Source organism: Felis catus, chromosome D1, assembly GCF_018350175.1.
Source record: "Felis catus isolate Fca126 chromosome D1, F.catus_Fca126_mat1.0, whole genome shotgun sequence".
Lineage (NCBI taxonomy): Eukaryota > Metazoa > Chordata > Mammalia > Carnivora > Felidae > Felis > Felis catus.
Window position 1 is genome coordinate 58,305,325 of NC_058377.1, and position 17,025 is coordinate 58,322,349.

Genomic DNA, 17,025 nt, shown 5'->3' on the forward strand with positions numbered 1-17,025 from the left:
GCTATCAACAGGGAAGGAGAGAATGCCTGCTGGGAAGTGACCCCCTGCGTCTCCCATTACATTTTTGTTCTTTTCTCTGATTACAAAAGTCATACATGTCCATGGTAGAAAATTTGGGAAATCCAGAGAAGGATGAAGTAGGAAGTAAAATCTAATATTCTACCATCTGGATCCAAGCACTGTCTTTTCACCACTCTTACCTATCTCTGCACTCGGCTCCGTGCAGTCCCCACCATCCTCCTCTGGCACCAGCCCTTCATATCTGCCCACCCGCTCCCAAGCCACCTTCCATTCAGCCCAGAAACGCTTGCTGTAGGCCTTGGCCCCACCCTCCTCCCTCACTTTTTTTTTAAGCTGTGAAAAAAAAAAATTGTGAATAACAGAGTATGTATAATAGATGTGTATAGTTTAAATAACGATGTGAGGGACACTTGTAAGCCCACCACTCAGCCTGAATACTTTGAAGCCCTGATCACATCCCTTCCTTTCCCTTCCCGAAATGGCTGTTGCTCACTGTGTTCATCAGTTGTTGCCACAAAAATGCCACGTGTTGCCTCACAGCTCAACAAGCCCTTGCCTCACTCTCACGGTCTGCAGGTTGCACTAATCTAGGTTGGGCTTGGTGGGGTGGCTCTACTTCAGGCCGTGGGTTGTCTGGGTGGGGCTCCAGACTGCAGAACTGGACCCAGGTCTGCCCCACGTGTCTCCCCCCCCTACTAGGATCAGAGTCTACCTGGTGCCTGTTCTCCTCCTGGTAGCTCAATGAAGTGGGAGAGCCACGGCAAACAGCAGCCCAAGCACGTTTAAGGCACTGCTCATCTCGTGCTTACTAATATTCGGCTGGCCCAGGTAAGTCCTATGGCCAAGCTCAACCTCAGTGGAGCGGGGGAGTCCACTCTCTTCACAGCAGCGGGAGGTCCCGAGAACACTTGCCAACCCATAACCCAGACTGCGCAGTCATGCCTTTGGTTTCTTTATGGGTTTACCCAAAAGGGGATGTATCCCTGAGGAATAGATGAGTTGTTTTCCTCTGGTTTTGCACTTTATATCCGAGTGGATAGATTTTGTCTGAGTTACTTTTTTCCTCCCTTCTCCTTACTTTGTTTTCTCCCTGTTTTATCAGCCAGGATGTTTGGTTGTGAACACAGACGCCAGTTCTGGCTCACTTAAAGAACAGGAATTTATCGGAAGGGTGTTGGGTGGTCTACAGAATTGACGGGAAGGTTGGAGAAGCAGGCTCAGGAAGTGGACAGGATACAGATCAGTACTTGCCTTGGGCTGGAGGTGGAGCTTCCCTCTACAGGGAACTAACTCTCTGTAAAGGGGCACAGAGAAACTTCTGGGGGTGATGAAAATATCTTGTATCTTGACTGTGATAGTGGTCACACGGGATATATACATTAGTCAGAACTCATCAAACTATACACTTCAAATGAATGCAATTTGTTATATGTAAATTATACATCTCCGTGATATAAAAAAGAGGACCTGCTTCATTTAATAATAATTTTTAAATCTGTAGTGGCTGATCCTTCAGAAAGCAACTGTGGGGTTCTCCCCAGACCAGTTTCATATGATTTGAGGTGATATTTTTGGCTCTATACCTGGTTCCGTTGGACTCTTATTGATTCTGTGAGCTCCCCAATACCACTTAAAAATTTTTTTAACGCTTATTTATATTAGAGAGAGAGAGAGAAAATGTGCAAGTGGGGGAGGGGCAAGGGAGATGAAGACAGAATCCAAAGCAGGCTCCAGGCTCTGAGCTGTCAGCACAGAGCCCCTCGCAGGGCCCGAACTCACAAGCCATGAGATCATGACCTGAGCCGAAGTCAGATGCCCAACAGACCGAGCCACCCAGGCACCCTAGCACTGAAGAAAAAAAAAAAAAAAATATATATATATATATATATATACGTATATATGTGTATACACACACACAAATATATGTGTGTGTGTGTATACACATATATACGTATATGTAACAGATATATCTCAATAAACAGTTCAGTGATTTGAGTATATTCACAGAATTGTGCAACCATCACCACAATCAATTTTATTTTGATTTTTTAAAGTTTATTTATTTATTTATTTGGAGAAAGATGGAGTGAGTAAGGGAGGGACAGAGAGAGAGAGAGAATTTCAAGCAGGCTCTACACTGTCAGAGTAGAGACTGACACAGGGCTCGAACTCATGAACCATGAGATAATGACCTGAGCTAAAATTGGATGCTTAACCAACTGAGCCACCCAGGTGTCCCACCACAATGAATTTTAGAACATTTCATTTCATCACCCCCCCCCCAAAAGTCCATACACCTTGGAATCACTCCCCATTTCTCCCTAGTCACCTGTACTACTTTGCTAAGGCTGCCATAACACAAAGTATCTGGGTGGCCTCAAGCAACAGAAATGTATTCTCTCATAGTTCTGGAGTCTAGTCCAAAATCAAGGTGCTGGTAGGACCAGGCTCTCTCTGCAGGTTCTAGGGGAGAATCTGTTCCAGCCTTTCGGTTAGCTTCTGCTGTTGCCAGCAATCCCCGGTGCTCCTTGGCTTGCAGGTACATCACTGCAATTGCTGTCTCTGTTACCAAGTGACATTCTCCTCTGTGTCTTATGTTTTCACGTGGCATTCATCTCTCTGTGCGTCTCTCTGTGTGTCTGTTCTCTTCTTATAAAGACATCACTTATATTAGTTTAAGAACATACCCTGGGGGGCCTGGATGGCTCATTTGGTAAGCATCTGACTTCAGCTCAGGTCATAATCTCATGGTTTGTGAGTTCGAGCCCCACATTGGGCTCTCTGCTGTCAGTGCAGAGCCTGCTTCAAATCCTCTGTCCCCACCTCTCTGCCCCTACCACACTCACGTGTGCACACCCACTCTCTCTCAAACATAAACATAAAAAAAAGAACATAACCTACTCGATAGTCCTTATCTTAGTTTACATCTTTTTTTAAATGTTTATTTATTTTTGAGAGAGACAGAGACAGAATGTGAGTGGGTTAGGGGCAGAGAGAGAGGGAGACACAGAATCTGAGGCAGGCTCCAGGCTCTGAGCTGTCAGCACAGAGTCTGACGCGGGGCTCGAACTCACGAGCTATGAGATCATGACATGAGCCGAAGCTGGAGGCTCAACCAACTGAGCCACCCAGGTGCCCCTCTTAGTTTACATCTTAATTATGTTTTCAAAGACCCTATTTCCAAATAAGGTCACGTTCATAGGTACCAGGGGCTAGGACCTTAACATATCTTTTGGGGGGACACAATTCAACCCACAGCACCCTCTAATCCTTAGGCAACCACTAAGCTACTATGTGTACTTATGGATTTACCTACTCTGGGCATTTCATATAAATATAATTATACGATATGTAGTCTTTTGTGACTAGTTTCTTTCATGTAGCATAGTGTTTTCAAGGTTCATCCATGTTGTGGCATGTTGTATTAGTACTCCATTACTTTTTATGTGAAATAACATTCCATTATATAGATATACTGCATTTTGTCTACTTACTCACTCATTAATTGATGGACATTTGGGTTGTTTCTGTTCTTTGACTATTATGAATAGTGCTGCTGTGAACATTCTTGTACACATTCTTGTATGGACATATGTTTTAATTTCTCTTGGATATATACCTAGGAGTGGAATTGCTGGGTCATATGATAACTCCATGTTTAACTATGAGGACCTGCCAGTCTGTTTTCCACAGAAGCTGCACCATTTTACATTCCTACCAACAATGTATGGAGTTTCCAATTTCTCCACATCTTTGCCAACACTTGTTATTATCCGTCTTTTAAATTGTTAGTCATTCCAGTGAATTTGAAGGATTTCATTGTGGTTTTGATTTGCATTTCCCTAACAACTAAAGATGTTGAGCATCTTTTTATGTGCTATTCCCATATTCTTTTCTTTAAGTTTATTTATTTTGAGAGAGAGAGACAGATCAGGCAAGGGGCAGAGAGAGAGAGAGGGAGAGAGAGAATCCTAAGAAGGCTCCACACTGTCAGCACAGAGCCTCATGTGGGGCTTGAACCCATATGAACATGAGATCATGACCTCAGTCTAGATCAAGAGTCGGGTGCTCAACCAATTGAGCTACCCTGGCACTCCTAGTCCCATATTCCTTTAATAAATTCCTTCTCTTAAATCAGCCAGAAATTTTTGTCATGGTTTTGTTCCTTACAACCATGAATCCCTGAGCCTTTCCTGAAAATCTCCTTAAGAGGTGTCTGTCTTTTGAGTTGGTTGTGGGCCTAACAAAGGAGTACAAAGGAGTTCCCCAGGGGTCCACTGAGTCTTCCCTTAAGGTACCTGAAGACCTCAAGAGTACAGGAATTCCATTTCACAGAGGCCCTAAAAATTCACCAAGGCCCCCAGGGGTGAGAAACTGCTTCCAAACTCATTAAATCATTTAGTAAGCACTCACTGACTCTCCCTACTTGTCCTGTGCCTGGCCCCGTGCCTAGGTCCTGCCTTCAAGTTGCTTGACATCTGCTACACAAGGCAGACCTAAACCTAGCCAGTTTCTGCTTAGAGTGACCAGTGCTGCTGCAGAGGAAAACATAGGGTCTCTCTGTCCCTGGGAATAGGAGGCTTCTTAGAGATGAAAATAGTTTAGATAAATCCTGGAGGATGAGTGGGAGACAGCAGGTAAAGGATGGGGTGTGCGATGAGGCTCAAGAAATGGTTCGTTCAGAGGGACAGCTTTGTATCAGTGATGATGTATTAGTATACTAGTGATGATGTAAGTTCAATTGCCATAACAATCATCCTCTATGCTGTAAATAGATGTAGTTCTTTAAAGTTCAAGTGTGAGCCGTCCAAGTGGGAGTATAAATTATCTATTTCTGCGTAAGAAATTACACCCAAATGTAGTGGCCTGAAACTATAGATGTGTATTGTCTCACATATTTTCTGTGTCAAGGATTGGAAATGGCTTAACTAACTAGTTCTGGCTCTAGGTTCTCATGAAGTTGCTGTCAAGACATCAGCCAGGGCTGCAGTCATCTGAAGGCTCTATGGGAAGCTTGGTTATTGGCAGGAGGTCTCAGTTCCTCAGAATGTGGATCTGTTCTCATGACATGGCAGCCACCTTCTAAGATCCAAGACAGAGTGAGGCAGAAGCCACAATGCTTTTTATGACCTCATCTTAGAAGTTACCCTCTATCACAGGTAAGAATTATGGAGGCCATCTTCGAGGCTGGATAACATAATCTGCCTTCTTAACCCCAATGACTTGTGTCTCTCCTACATGCAAAATACTCTCACCTTCCTGTAAGGCCCTGAAAGTCTCATCCCATCACAGTATCAACTTGAAATCCTGAATTTTGTCATTTTAGTCAAATTCAGATGAAAACAAGTCTCCTTGGGAATAGTTCCTCAAGTAGTCTCATCAAGTACAGTTCTGCTTTATCCAAACACCTGCAAATGAGAGACAAGTTGTCTTCTCTCTACCTGCCCAACATCCAAGCAGGACCAAGGTAACTGCTATCGACTTTCCTGCTCAAATAGAGAGGAAACAGGTACACAGCAGTCACTGGTCCATAGCGATTCTGAAATCAAGCAGGGCACACTTTGCTTCTGAAATCAAGCACTTCCATGATTCAGACCAAACTTGGGAATACTTCCTTGTGGGTCTTGGTTCTGCCCTCGGAGTCATCCTTCTTTTCTCATGAAAGATTGACCATGTTTGCAGCTAAGTAATTTTTTCAGCCCATTTCCTCAACTATTATACAAGTTTAGAAATCTAAAGTTTTCTTTTCATTTTATGTTGTCCCTGTTCCTTTCAAATATAGGCATTTGAGTTTGTGACACATGGTTTAGACAAAGGTCTTGTAGGGAAAAACAAAATCCATATTTAGGGAACTTCCATGAGTTCTATATGACCAAAACATTGGATGTTCCCTGGGTTTCTCTTTGCTAGAATGTTTAAACATATACTCACAATTATTACTTACTTGTGTCAGCCCTCATATCTGACTGTGATAACCTCTAGGGCAGGGCCTATTTCTCAAGGACAAATAGACAAATCCATTATTATGCTGGGATATTTAAAAAAAATTTTTTTTTCAACGTTTATTTATTTTTGGGACAGAGAGAGACAGAGCATGAACAGGGGAGGGTCAGAGAGAGAGGGAGACACAGAATTGGAAACAGGCTCCAGGCTCTGAGCCATCAGCCCAGAGCCTGATGCGGGGCTCGAACTCACGGACCGCGAGATCGTGACCTGGCTGAAGTCGGACACTTAACCGACTGCGCCACCCAGGCACCCCTATGCTGGGATATTTTAATACAACTCTCTCAGTAACTGATAGAATATGCAAATAAAAATATCAATAAAGACAAATGAAATTTGAATGACATGCTTCAGAATTTTGACATAATTGACATAATAGAACACTAGATCCAATAACAATAGAATACATATTCTTTTCAAGTGCACACGAATATTTATTGATATGCTGAGCCATAATGTAAGTCTAACTGAATTTCTAAGAGTTAAGATCATATAGAGTATGTTCAATGAACACAGTTGGATTATGCTAGTAATCAAAAACACAAAGAAAACTAGAAAATCCCCAAATAATGCAAAGGTCAAAAAAGAAATCACAATAGAAATTACAAAGTATTTGATTCAAATGATAATGAAAATATAATATGTCAAAACATGTGGAATGTAGCTAAAGCCATGTTTAGAGGGAAATTTGTGGCTTCAAGTGAATATATTGAAAAGAAAACAATGGCTGAAAATAAATTATCTAAATATCTATTTCAACTAGTCAGGAAAAACACCCAGAAATTAAATCCAAATGAAGTAGAAAGAAGAAAATAATAAAGTTGACAGAAGAAGTTAATAAAATAGAAAACAAAGATATGAAGGGAGGATTCAAAGAACCAAAAGTTAATTCTCTGATAAGACTAGTAAAGTTGATGAAGTTTTGGCCAGATAGGTGAAGGATAAAAAGAGAAGACAAAATTCTCAATTTAGAAATGAAAAGAGTGTCATCCCTACAGATCCTACATGAATCAAAAAGATTGTGGGAGGAAATGGTGAGTAACTATATCCCAACACGCTTGAAATTCAGATGACATGAACAGATAACTAGAAAAACACAGCCTACTAAAACTGACACAAGAGGAGACAGGAACTGAGTAGTTTCTATTAAAATTTTTTCTATTAAAGAAACTGAATTTTTTATTAAAAAAAAATCTTCCCACAAAGAAAACTCCAAGTCCAGATTCTTCCAGAGGACAGAAAAAATAGAAGTACTTCTCAACTTATTTTATGGGATGAGCATTACCTAGGTACAAAAACCTAGCGAGGACATTATCAGGAAGGAAAATTATAGGCTAAACAAAGATGTGAAAATTCTAAGCAAATTATCAGCAAGCCAAACCCAAAGATCAATAAGTAGGATAATACTACACAACCAAATTGTGTTAATTCCAGGGATACAAAGTTGATCTGACATTTGAAAATTAATATAATGCACCAATTTAACAGAATAAAGTTAAGAAAATCATAGGATCATCTCAAGAGATGTGGAAAATTAGTTTGATAAAAGCCACCAATCATTTATAATAAAATCCTTTCAAACTAAGAATAGAAGGGAACTTCCTTCATCTGATAAGGGGCATGCACACAAAACCTACATCTAACATCATACTTGCTGATAAAATAGAAAAAGCTTTCCTCCTGAAATGGGAATAAGGAAAGGGTGCCCAGTATCATCCCTTCTAGTCAACATTGTACTGGAGGTCCTCGCCTATGAAGTAACAAGAAAGAGTGTAGAATTAGAAAAAAATAATTAAAATTATAATTATTTGAGGGCAGGGGCCTGGCCTGATTCCTTTGCCGGGGCCTGGCACAGAGTAGGTGTTTGTTTGGTGGGTAACTATTAAGTGGACAGATGGAGAAATGGATGGACAAAGAGAATGTTAAGTAGTAGGGCCCCAAGGCAGGGGCCTATCTTGTAGGGCACTGATGACTACATAATCAACAGAAAAAATAAAACAACAGTGAAATTACACACAGTGAAAAATTTTTTTAATATTTACTGATTTATTTTGAGAGAGAGAGAGAGAGAGAGAGAGACAAAGAGAGAGAGTGCAAGCAGGGGAGGGACAGAGAGAGAAGGAGAGAGAGAATCCCAAGCAGGCTCTGCACTGTCAGCACAGAGCCCAATGCGGGGCTTGATCTCATGTAGCATGAGATCATGACCTGAGCCGAAATCAAGAGTGGGTCGCTTAACCCATTGAGCCAACCAGGCATCCCTGAAACTTCTTATTGATGAAAAATTGATAAAAGGATCAGGGAAATCTTCTTGATAAAGTGTAGATCAGCAAAGGTTTGGCCACTGTCTTCATTTCTTTTCTCTCTCTAGGAGCTTTAGTAGAGAGTCAAGATATTTGGCCCCCACTTTGACCCTAAAGATTAAATTTTTTTTTAAGATTTTTATTTTTATTTTTTAAAGTTTATTTGTTTATATTGAGAGAGACAGAGATAGCACATGAGCAGGGGAGGGGCAGAGAGAAGGGGAGAGAGAGAGAATCCCAAGCAGGCTCTGCACCGTCAGCACAGAACCCACAAAACTGTGAGACCATGACCTGAGCCAAATTCAAGAGTTGGACGCTTAACTGACTGAGCAACCCATGCGCCCTTAAAGATTTTTATTTTTAAGTAATCTCTACACCCAACGTGGGGCTCAAACTCACAACCTTGAGATCATAGGTTGCATGCTCTACCGGCTGAGTCTACCTGACCCTGAGGATGTTTTTGTCTTGTAGGTATGAATACAAATTTTTGATGGAATTATATTATATTGATTACTTTTCACTGAGAAAATATTTCCCAGAACAAATCCCATTAAGTCAGTTCAATACCTTTGATTTTTCTACACAGTCATTAAATCTATTTCCAACTTACTCATTTTTGCTTAAATTGAACTCTAATTATCTTCATCTGAAAAATAATTTTCGGTATAAATTTCATAATGATGATTTGTGTTACCAGTCAATTTAAAAAATCCATATCACAGTTTAATAATTATAGCTTCTGCCATTGTAAGTTATATTTTGTGGTCATTATTTCTATTTTCTATGGAGTTCACTTTTCCTGGGATGAATTTTCCAGATCTACATTTTGTCAAGAAGGCTTCCTTGATTTTTCCATCCATTTTAGTCAATGAGTAATTTCACTGTGTGCAATTTAGATGTTGTCAGTTTTATTTTTTTCTGTTGATTATATAGCGGGTATGAATCTTACTCCACAAAGTTAGGGAAGTAAGAAATGACATATTACTTCATTCAATTTAAATCAAATTAAATCCAATTCAGAGCTTACATTATATGGGCTCCTTCCCCTGCAAAGGATCTGGTCTTTTGTAGAGAAAAATATTTTGGTTAATGGATACCAATGTCCTTCTATCTACCATGTGCTGTCCCTCCAGACAGCAGGCCAGACATATGTCCAAGCCCCAGACCTTCCTACTTCTGGTAATCTCTCACTACCCTCAAAGGCATTGGCTCCTGAATGGCCTTTGCAGAAAACAGCCTCCCAGGCTCTCTTGGGTGAGATGCAGACACATTTCTTTTCCCCTTAATTCATCCAGGTTAGGATTAGAATGTTTCAAGAGAAGTTTAAGAGAAAACAAAAAGCCTACAAGAAAATGTGAGAGCTGGAAAGGATGGGTTTGGTGCATTCTTTGATAAATTTGTGCAAATTTATCCTCTTTGAAATCAGTTTTGACTGTCAAAAGGTGATTGTTCACAATAGATAAAGACTTCCTAAAACTGGAGAAAAAAGGAACAGCTCCCCCTTAAGACTACAATGAGAGCAAACTAGTGGGTACGCAGGTGGTTATTCTATTCTCAGAACTTTTCCATCTCTTGCAGAACAGCAACATGGCAGGCCATAGGTATTTGGACAGAGGCTCTTACTTCTAGGCTCTTCCCTGTGGGGGATTTCCTGCCTTAGTCTTGTTCTCTCTGCACTGTTTTGCTTACCTCAAGTGTATTCTCTGAGACCTAAGATCAGTCCATCCAGAGACAACTTCTCGTCTGCCTGATCTTGTCCGCTTTGCTCTATTCATTCCTGCCATCCTCAAGTGCCTCCTGCCAACCTTTCTAAAGCTTTCCTCCTTCATAAAGAGCCAAAACAATACAGTTGTAAACAAATACAACAAAACAAAATGCAAAATCCTTGTCTCTTTACAGAGTTGTAGGGTTGAAGAGAAATTTACATTAGACACTCATAACAGCCCTGGGAGGTATGTGTGAATATCCACGTTTTGCAGAAAGATGAAGTGACTTGCCCAAAGGTCACACAGCTTGTGAGGATGCAGATAGGAAGGAGGATTGGAGTTCAATTCTGGCTGGCTCCTTAGTCTCTGCCAACTGCATGGCACTACCTTCTGAACCCCACACTCCATTAAAAATTCCTATCACATGGCTAACAGACACATAGAAAGATGCTCAACATCACTCATCATCAGGGAAATACAAATCAAAACCACATTGAGATACCACCTCACACTGGTCAGAGTGGCTAAAATGAACAACTCAGGAAACAACAGATGTTGGCGAGGATGTGGAGAAACAGGAACCCTCTTGCAAACTGGTGCAGCTGCTCTGGAAAACAGTGTGAAGTTTCCTCAAAAAATTAAAAATAGAACTACCCTATGACCTAGCAATAGCACTACTAGGAATTTCTGCAAAGGATACAGGAGTGCTGATTCATAGGGGCACATGTACCCCAGTGTTTATAGCAGCACTTTCAACAATAGCCAAATCATGGAAAGAACCCAAACGTCCATCAACTGATGAATGGATAAAGAAGATGTGGTTTATATATACAACGGAATACTACTTGGCAATGAGAAAGAATGAAATCCTGCCATTTGCAACAACGTGGATGGAACTGGAGGGTATTATGCTAAGTGAAATAAGTCAGTCAGAGAAAGATATCGTATGTTTTCACTCATATGTGGAACTTGAGAAACTTAACAGAAGACGATGGGGGTAGGGAGGGGTAAAAAATAGTTTCAAACAGAGAGGGAAGCAAACCCATAAGAGACTCTTAAATACAGGGAACAAACTGAGGGTTAATAAGGGGGTGGGGGAGAGGGGAAAATGGGTGATGGGCATTGAGGAGGGCACTTGTTGGGATGAGCACTGGGTGTTGTATGTAAACGATGAATCATGGGAATCTACCCCCGAAACCAAGAGCGCACTGTATACACTGTATGTTAACTAACTTGACAATTAATTATATTTAAAAAAAATTCCTTTCCCAGGGCACCTGGGTGGCTCAGTCACTTAAGCATCTGACTTTGGCTCAGGTCATGGTCTCATGATTCGTGGGTTTGAGCCCCACATTGGGCTCTGTGCTGACAGCTCAGAGCCTGGAGCCTGCTTTGGATTCTGTGTCTCCCTCTCTCTCTGCCCCTCCCCCGCTCACACTCTGTGTCTCTCAAAAATGAATAAACATTAAAAAAATTTTTTAAAAATTAAAATTCCTGTCACAGACACAAGCCCCCAGTCTCTGTCGTCCCTTCCTACATAATTTTTATGCTCTAGTCCAACTACTTGGAAGAGAGATTCTTAACCTGGGGCCTGAGAGTCCAGAGGGCTGTGATCTTGGATGGGAGAGCTGCATTTTTATATTAATTAATCTTTACAGAAATCTGGTTTTTCTTTCCATTTTGAATATAGGTGACAAGCCACAAGTAGACTTAGCAGTACCTTCCAATTTTGTCACCAACAGAAATCACAGATGTTTCCCTATCACATTACAGTTGTTGCAAAATATCTTGAAATATTTTGAAATATCTTGAAAATATGCTGACATATTTTGTGTTCATCACTACTTTGAAACTGTGTGGTTATTAGGTAGTGAGATCTTTCATTTGTGAATGAATATATATTCATATTTGATCACTGTATTTCAGTATAAATGGTTTCTTTGATAATTCTGGTATTTTATGTTATGCACTTACAATCATTATTTTGAGAGGGGCTTCATAGGCCTTAGCAGCCTACCTAAAGGGTCCATGGCACGAAAAGGGTTGAGAACCCCTGATCTGAGTTTTCCTGAACTCAGGGACGCTTCCTCTGCCCTCTACAGGTTCCTTCACTGTCTGATGAGTTCCTCCTCATCCTTCAGAGTACACTTCAAGGGTTTCCACTTCAGTAAACTTTCCCAAAGGAGCTCAGTCCAGAATGGAATTTGATAACTAGAGTACCAGTGACCTCTCTCTCTTGGCCCCAATTCCACCCAAATCCCAGGCAGCCAATGCAGGAGTTACTGTACCTGGGGTCAGTACCTTATGCTGAATGAATAATACATAAGTATCCAACGCTGTCCATCTTCTTCTATGGGGGTTCATAGATCCCACCCAGAGGAACCTCAGCTCTTCTGGAAATAAAAGCACTTGTTCTTTCTCTTTTTCTGGAATGCTTTCCCACCTTCTAGTTGAAATGAAAATTGGTGGCTCCTTCCTTTCCCTTCCTCCACCAGCCAAACATCACCCAAATAAAAAGAGAAGATCTCTATTGCTCTCTGGACAAGGCAAAGTTATGTATCTCCTGGGTCAGGCACTGTACTTAACATGAATTAATTCATTTCACCCTATGAAGCAGATAATATTAGTCACATCTTACAATGGAGGACATGGAGGTTCAATAAGGACAAATGATTTTCTCAATGTGGTAGCCTCTAGGTGGCTGAGCTGAGATATGAACCCAGATCTGGTCTCCTAAGTCTGTGCAATTTGTATGATACCAGAGTTCTTTCTACTCATTCAAAGTATGGGCCACCCCAGGAGACAGGTCAAGAACTACTAGTTAAAAAGAGAAAAGGCATGGATTTGAAGACAATGGATGTTAACACAAATTTTCCATAGCTGCTTTTAGAGATTAAGTGGAACTGATAAACATTTCCCAAAATATACTCTTCTGAGTCTTTTTGGGGGGGGGTCTTAAAATATTTGCTAATTAGTTGATTACTTGGGTTGCCAGCTTAATTGGTATATTGGTCTCCTAGGACTGCCTTAACAAATTACTACAAACTCATGGCTTAAAACAACAGAAATGTATCCTTGCAGAGTTGAGAGGCCAGGTGTCTGAAATCAAGCCTCCTTCCTGGAGGCTTCGGGAGAATCCATCTATGCCTCCCTCCCAGCTTCTAGTGGCTTCCAATAGTCCTTGGTGTTCCTTAGCTTGGGGCTGCGTGACTCATCTCTGCCTCTATCTTCACATGGCCTTCCCATTTATTGTCTCTGTGTCTCAAATCTCTTCTCTTTTTCCTAATAAAGACACCTCCACTCACTGGATTTAGGGCCCACCTAAATCCAGGATGGATCTCATCCTAAGATTTTTAATAGCCAAGATTCTACTTTCCAATAAGATCGCATTCACACGCACGAGGGTTAAAACTGGGACTTTCTGGGAGACACAATTTAACCCACTATAATCAGACTGCTTTTTTTTTTTTTTCAAGTTTATGAACTGAGCAGCTTTATGTAAAGGATCTTCCTAAACGTAAACTTCCCAGCAAATTCTCTCCTGGACCTTCATCAGTAACAGCCCTCACTTCTGTCAGCTTTTCAGAGCATGCAAAACATCTGGTACTTTGATTAATTCTTTTATCTGCCCTGGGGTTCTATATGGTCAGCAATTTTATGGATAAGGATCAGGTGTAGGAGGGGAAGTAACTAAACACGCATTCCTAGTTGAGTTAGGATTTGAACCTGGGATGTCAAGCCTCTTTCCTCCAATTGCCTGCTACTGCATGGAAGCTTCCATAGCTGTTATGTTTGTGCAGATTCATTTATGATTTACCTTTGCCCTTAATTTATCTTTCCATTGTCATTTAAAAAAACTCTTCCCCCAGCTTTATTGTTATTTCCCTTGTTGATTGTATGGTCTATATACTTGTCATGTTAATTAAAAAATAAACTTCCTTAGATTTTTAAAAAAATATTTTATTTTTAAGTGATCTCTATGCCCATTGTTGGCCTTGAACTCTCAAGCCAAAGATCCAGAGTCCCGTGCTCCACTGACTGAGCCAGCTAGCAGCCCCTAATGGATTGATTTATTCTTTTTTAATGTTTATTTATTTTTGAAGGAGAGACAGAGTGTGAGTAGGGGGGGGGGGCAGAGAAAGAGAGAGACACAGAATCTGAAGCAGGCTCTAGGCTCTGAGCTGGCAGCACAGAGCCCGACGCGGGGCTCAAACTCACAAACCCTGAGATCACAACCTGAGCCGAAGTCTGACGCTCAACCAACTGAGCCACTCAGGGGCCCCTGATTTGTTCATTAATTCAACCACTATTTACTGAAGGCTTACGCTGTGAGAAGCCCCAGGCTGAACTGATTTAGGTGGGTCACAGAGATGAACCAGACCACCTTGCTCCTTGTCCTTGAGGACAGTAAATAGACAGTGAACATATAGTGTGAGCAGTCCATGGGAGCACAGTGGGCTTCTAACCTAACCAAAGGTGAGGAGAGGCTTCCTGATGTCGGAATTGGGTCTTAAAGGATAGATATATAGGATGCAATCCTATTCTTTAGTATTGGTTGTTAGAATTAAATATTAGGATGGGCATTTGATACCCATCTACTGAATGTTATTATGTTATTAGTTTTCTAGCACTCTGGGAAGGTGGCCTAACAGGTTGATATAACAGCCTTCATCACAAATGGTAGTAACTTCCATTTGTCCAGGGTTTGGTCATTTATAAAACATTTTCATACTCCTTATCTCATTTGCTATCACACAAAAAAAATCTCTTTTTAAAATATATTTAGGGGTGCCTGGGTGGCTCAGTCGGTTGGGCATCCGGCTTCGGCTCAGGTCATGATCTCACGGTATGTATGTTCGAGCCCCATGTCAGGCTCTGCTGACAGCTCGGAGCCTGGAGCCTGCTTCAGATTCTGTGTCTCCCTCTCTCTCTGCCCCTCTCCCACTCATGCTCTCTCTGTCTCAAAAATAAAAATAAACATTAAAAAAAATTTAAATATATTTAAAACATTTTAATTCAAGGGATGTCTAGGTGGCTTAGTCGGTGAAGCAGCCGACTTCAGCTCAGGTCATGATCTTGTAGTTCGTGGGTTCGAGCCCTGCTGTGCTGACAGCTCAGCGCCTGGAGCCTGCGTTGGATTCTGTGTCTCCCTCTCTCTCTGTCCCTCCCCAGCTCATGTTCTGTCTCTCTCTCAAAACTAAATAAACATTTAACAATTTAATTCCAGGATAATTAGCATACAGTGTTTCAGGTATATGATATAGTGATTCAACAATTCTGTACATTACTCAGTGCTCATCACTTAGTAATCTTAATCCCCTTACCTGTTTCACTCATGTCTCCACACCCCCCCTCCCCCACCCCCCCCCCCATAACTATCAATTTGTTTTCTATAGTTAAGAGTCTGGTTTTCTTTTTTGCTTGCCTCTTTTTTTATTTTGTTTCTTAAATTCCACATATGAGTAAAATCATATGGTATTTGTCTTTCTCTGACTGACTTATTTCACTTAGCATAATACTCTCCAGAGCCATGTGGTTGTAAATGGCAAGATTTCATTCTTTTTTTTATGACTGAGTAATATTCCATTATACACACACACACACACACACACACACACACACACACACCATATCTTCTTTATCTATTCATCTATTGATGGAAACTTGGGCTGCTTCCATTTTGGTTATTATAAATGCTGAAATAAACATAGGGGGGCATATATCTTTTTGAATTAGTGTTTTTGTTTTCTTTGGGTAAATACCCAACAGTGGAATTACTGGATCATATGGTAATTCTATTTTTAATTTACAAAAAGCTCTTTGAGAATGCTTTGTTTATATTCATGCATTTTTCTTGTTTATCTTAGCTAAACTCTAAAATTATAATTTAATTTTCCATTAAGATGATTGCAAAAGTTTAAAAATTAAGTTACATAATTTTTGGAACTTGTAAACATTCAAATTGCACCAAGTGTTAAACCAGGGCCTGGTTTCTGATCCTAACTCGGCCATCTCTTCCTCTCTCTGGGCCTCAATTTTCTCTGCTATAAAATGGGCATGTAAAGGAAGTTTAGGCTGAAGGATTAAATGACATAATGGATCTTAAATGCCAGCCCAGCAGCTGGCTCAATGAAAATTGGTTCTCCTAACATGGTCTGTAATGTCCATTTTCTTGCAATTCTAATGCAATACTTTTTTTTTTTTTTGCAAGCAATTCTTAAGTAAGAGTCCAGCCCACACATGTGTGCCAATGCTCTTAAAGAGATGCTTTGAGAGAAAGAGGAGCTCAAACAAACTCATTAACACAGTGGAGACAAAACCATCTCACAGTCCCAGTTAATCAGATAATAACAGGCAAAGGATAGTGTTTTGACACTGTCATTTTGTCCTTGACTGTGTTTTGCTTGGGTTGCAGAAAACAAACAAAAAAAATCAGATGTGGTAGAAATAATCAACACAAAATAAAACTGACAATGGCTAAAACTACATGTGGTAAACATTTATTATGGATGGAAAAGCAAACTGAATGATCCCATCTTTGTTGGTAACATTAAACATTGCAAAGTTGACCCCTGGGAAGATTCCACTTGGTAGACATAATCAACACAAAATAAAACTGACAATGGCTCAAACTGCTTCCAGGAAAAGGTGGAATTGGTGGAAATAATGACTAGAAACTTCATAATAACTGAAGCAAAAATCGGTAAAAATTGGTAAAGATAAAAGATAACCGAAGAATCTGACCTTTCTTGTAAAATTGATGGAGAAAAGAATATACCTTGATGAAAATTCAATATAGAAAAAGATCTAGAAAAGTTAGAAATTGTTTAACTGTGCTATACAGAAAATTTATCAAGGAATTAAATTGGCTTCATGGAGTTGATTCCTTAAATACTTTAATAAATCCATTAATAATGGTCTAATTCTGAGTAAAAAGTTTACATACCAACAGTTGGCAGGGATTCGGAGAGAGAATTCTCAAATTAGATGAAGGG

At 40.4% G+C, this 17,025-nt stretch overlaps 1 protein-coding gene across 1 annotated transcript in view; it reads left to right on the forward strand.

Moving 5' to 3' along the window:
- The first annotated feature begins 4,890 nt into the window (after window positions 1-4,890).
- The window catches only part of FAM168A (family with sequence similarity 168 member A), a 205,460-nt gene continuing 193,325 nt past the window's right edge, over window positions 4,891-17,025 (forward strand). The window contains exon 1 of the mRNA XM_019811851.3: window positions 4,891-5,180. The gene's annotated coding sequence lies outside the window, so the exon portion shown is untranslated. The remainder of the gene's footprint in view (window positions 5,181-17,025) is intronic.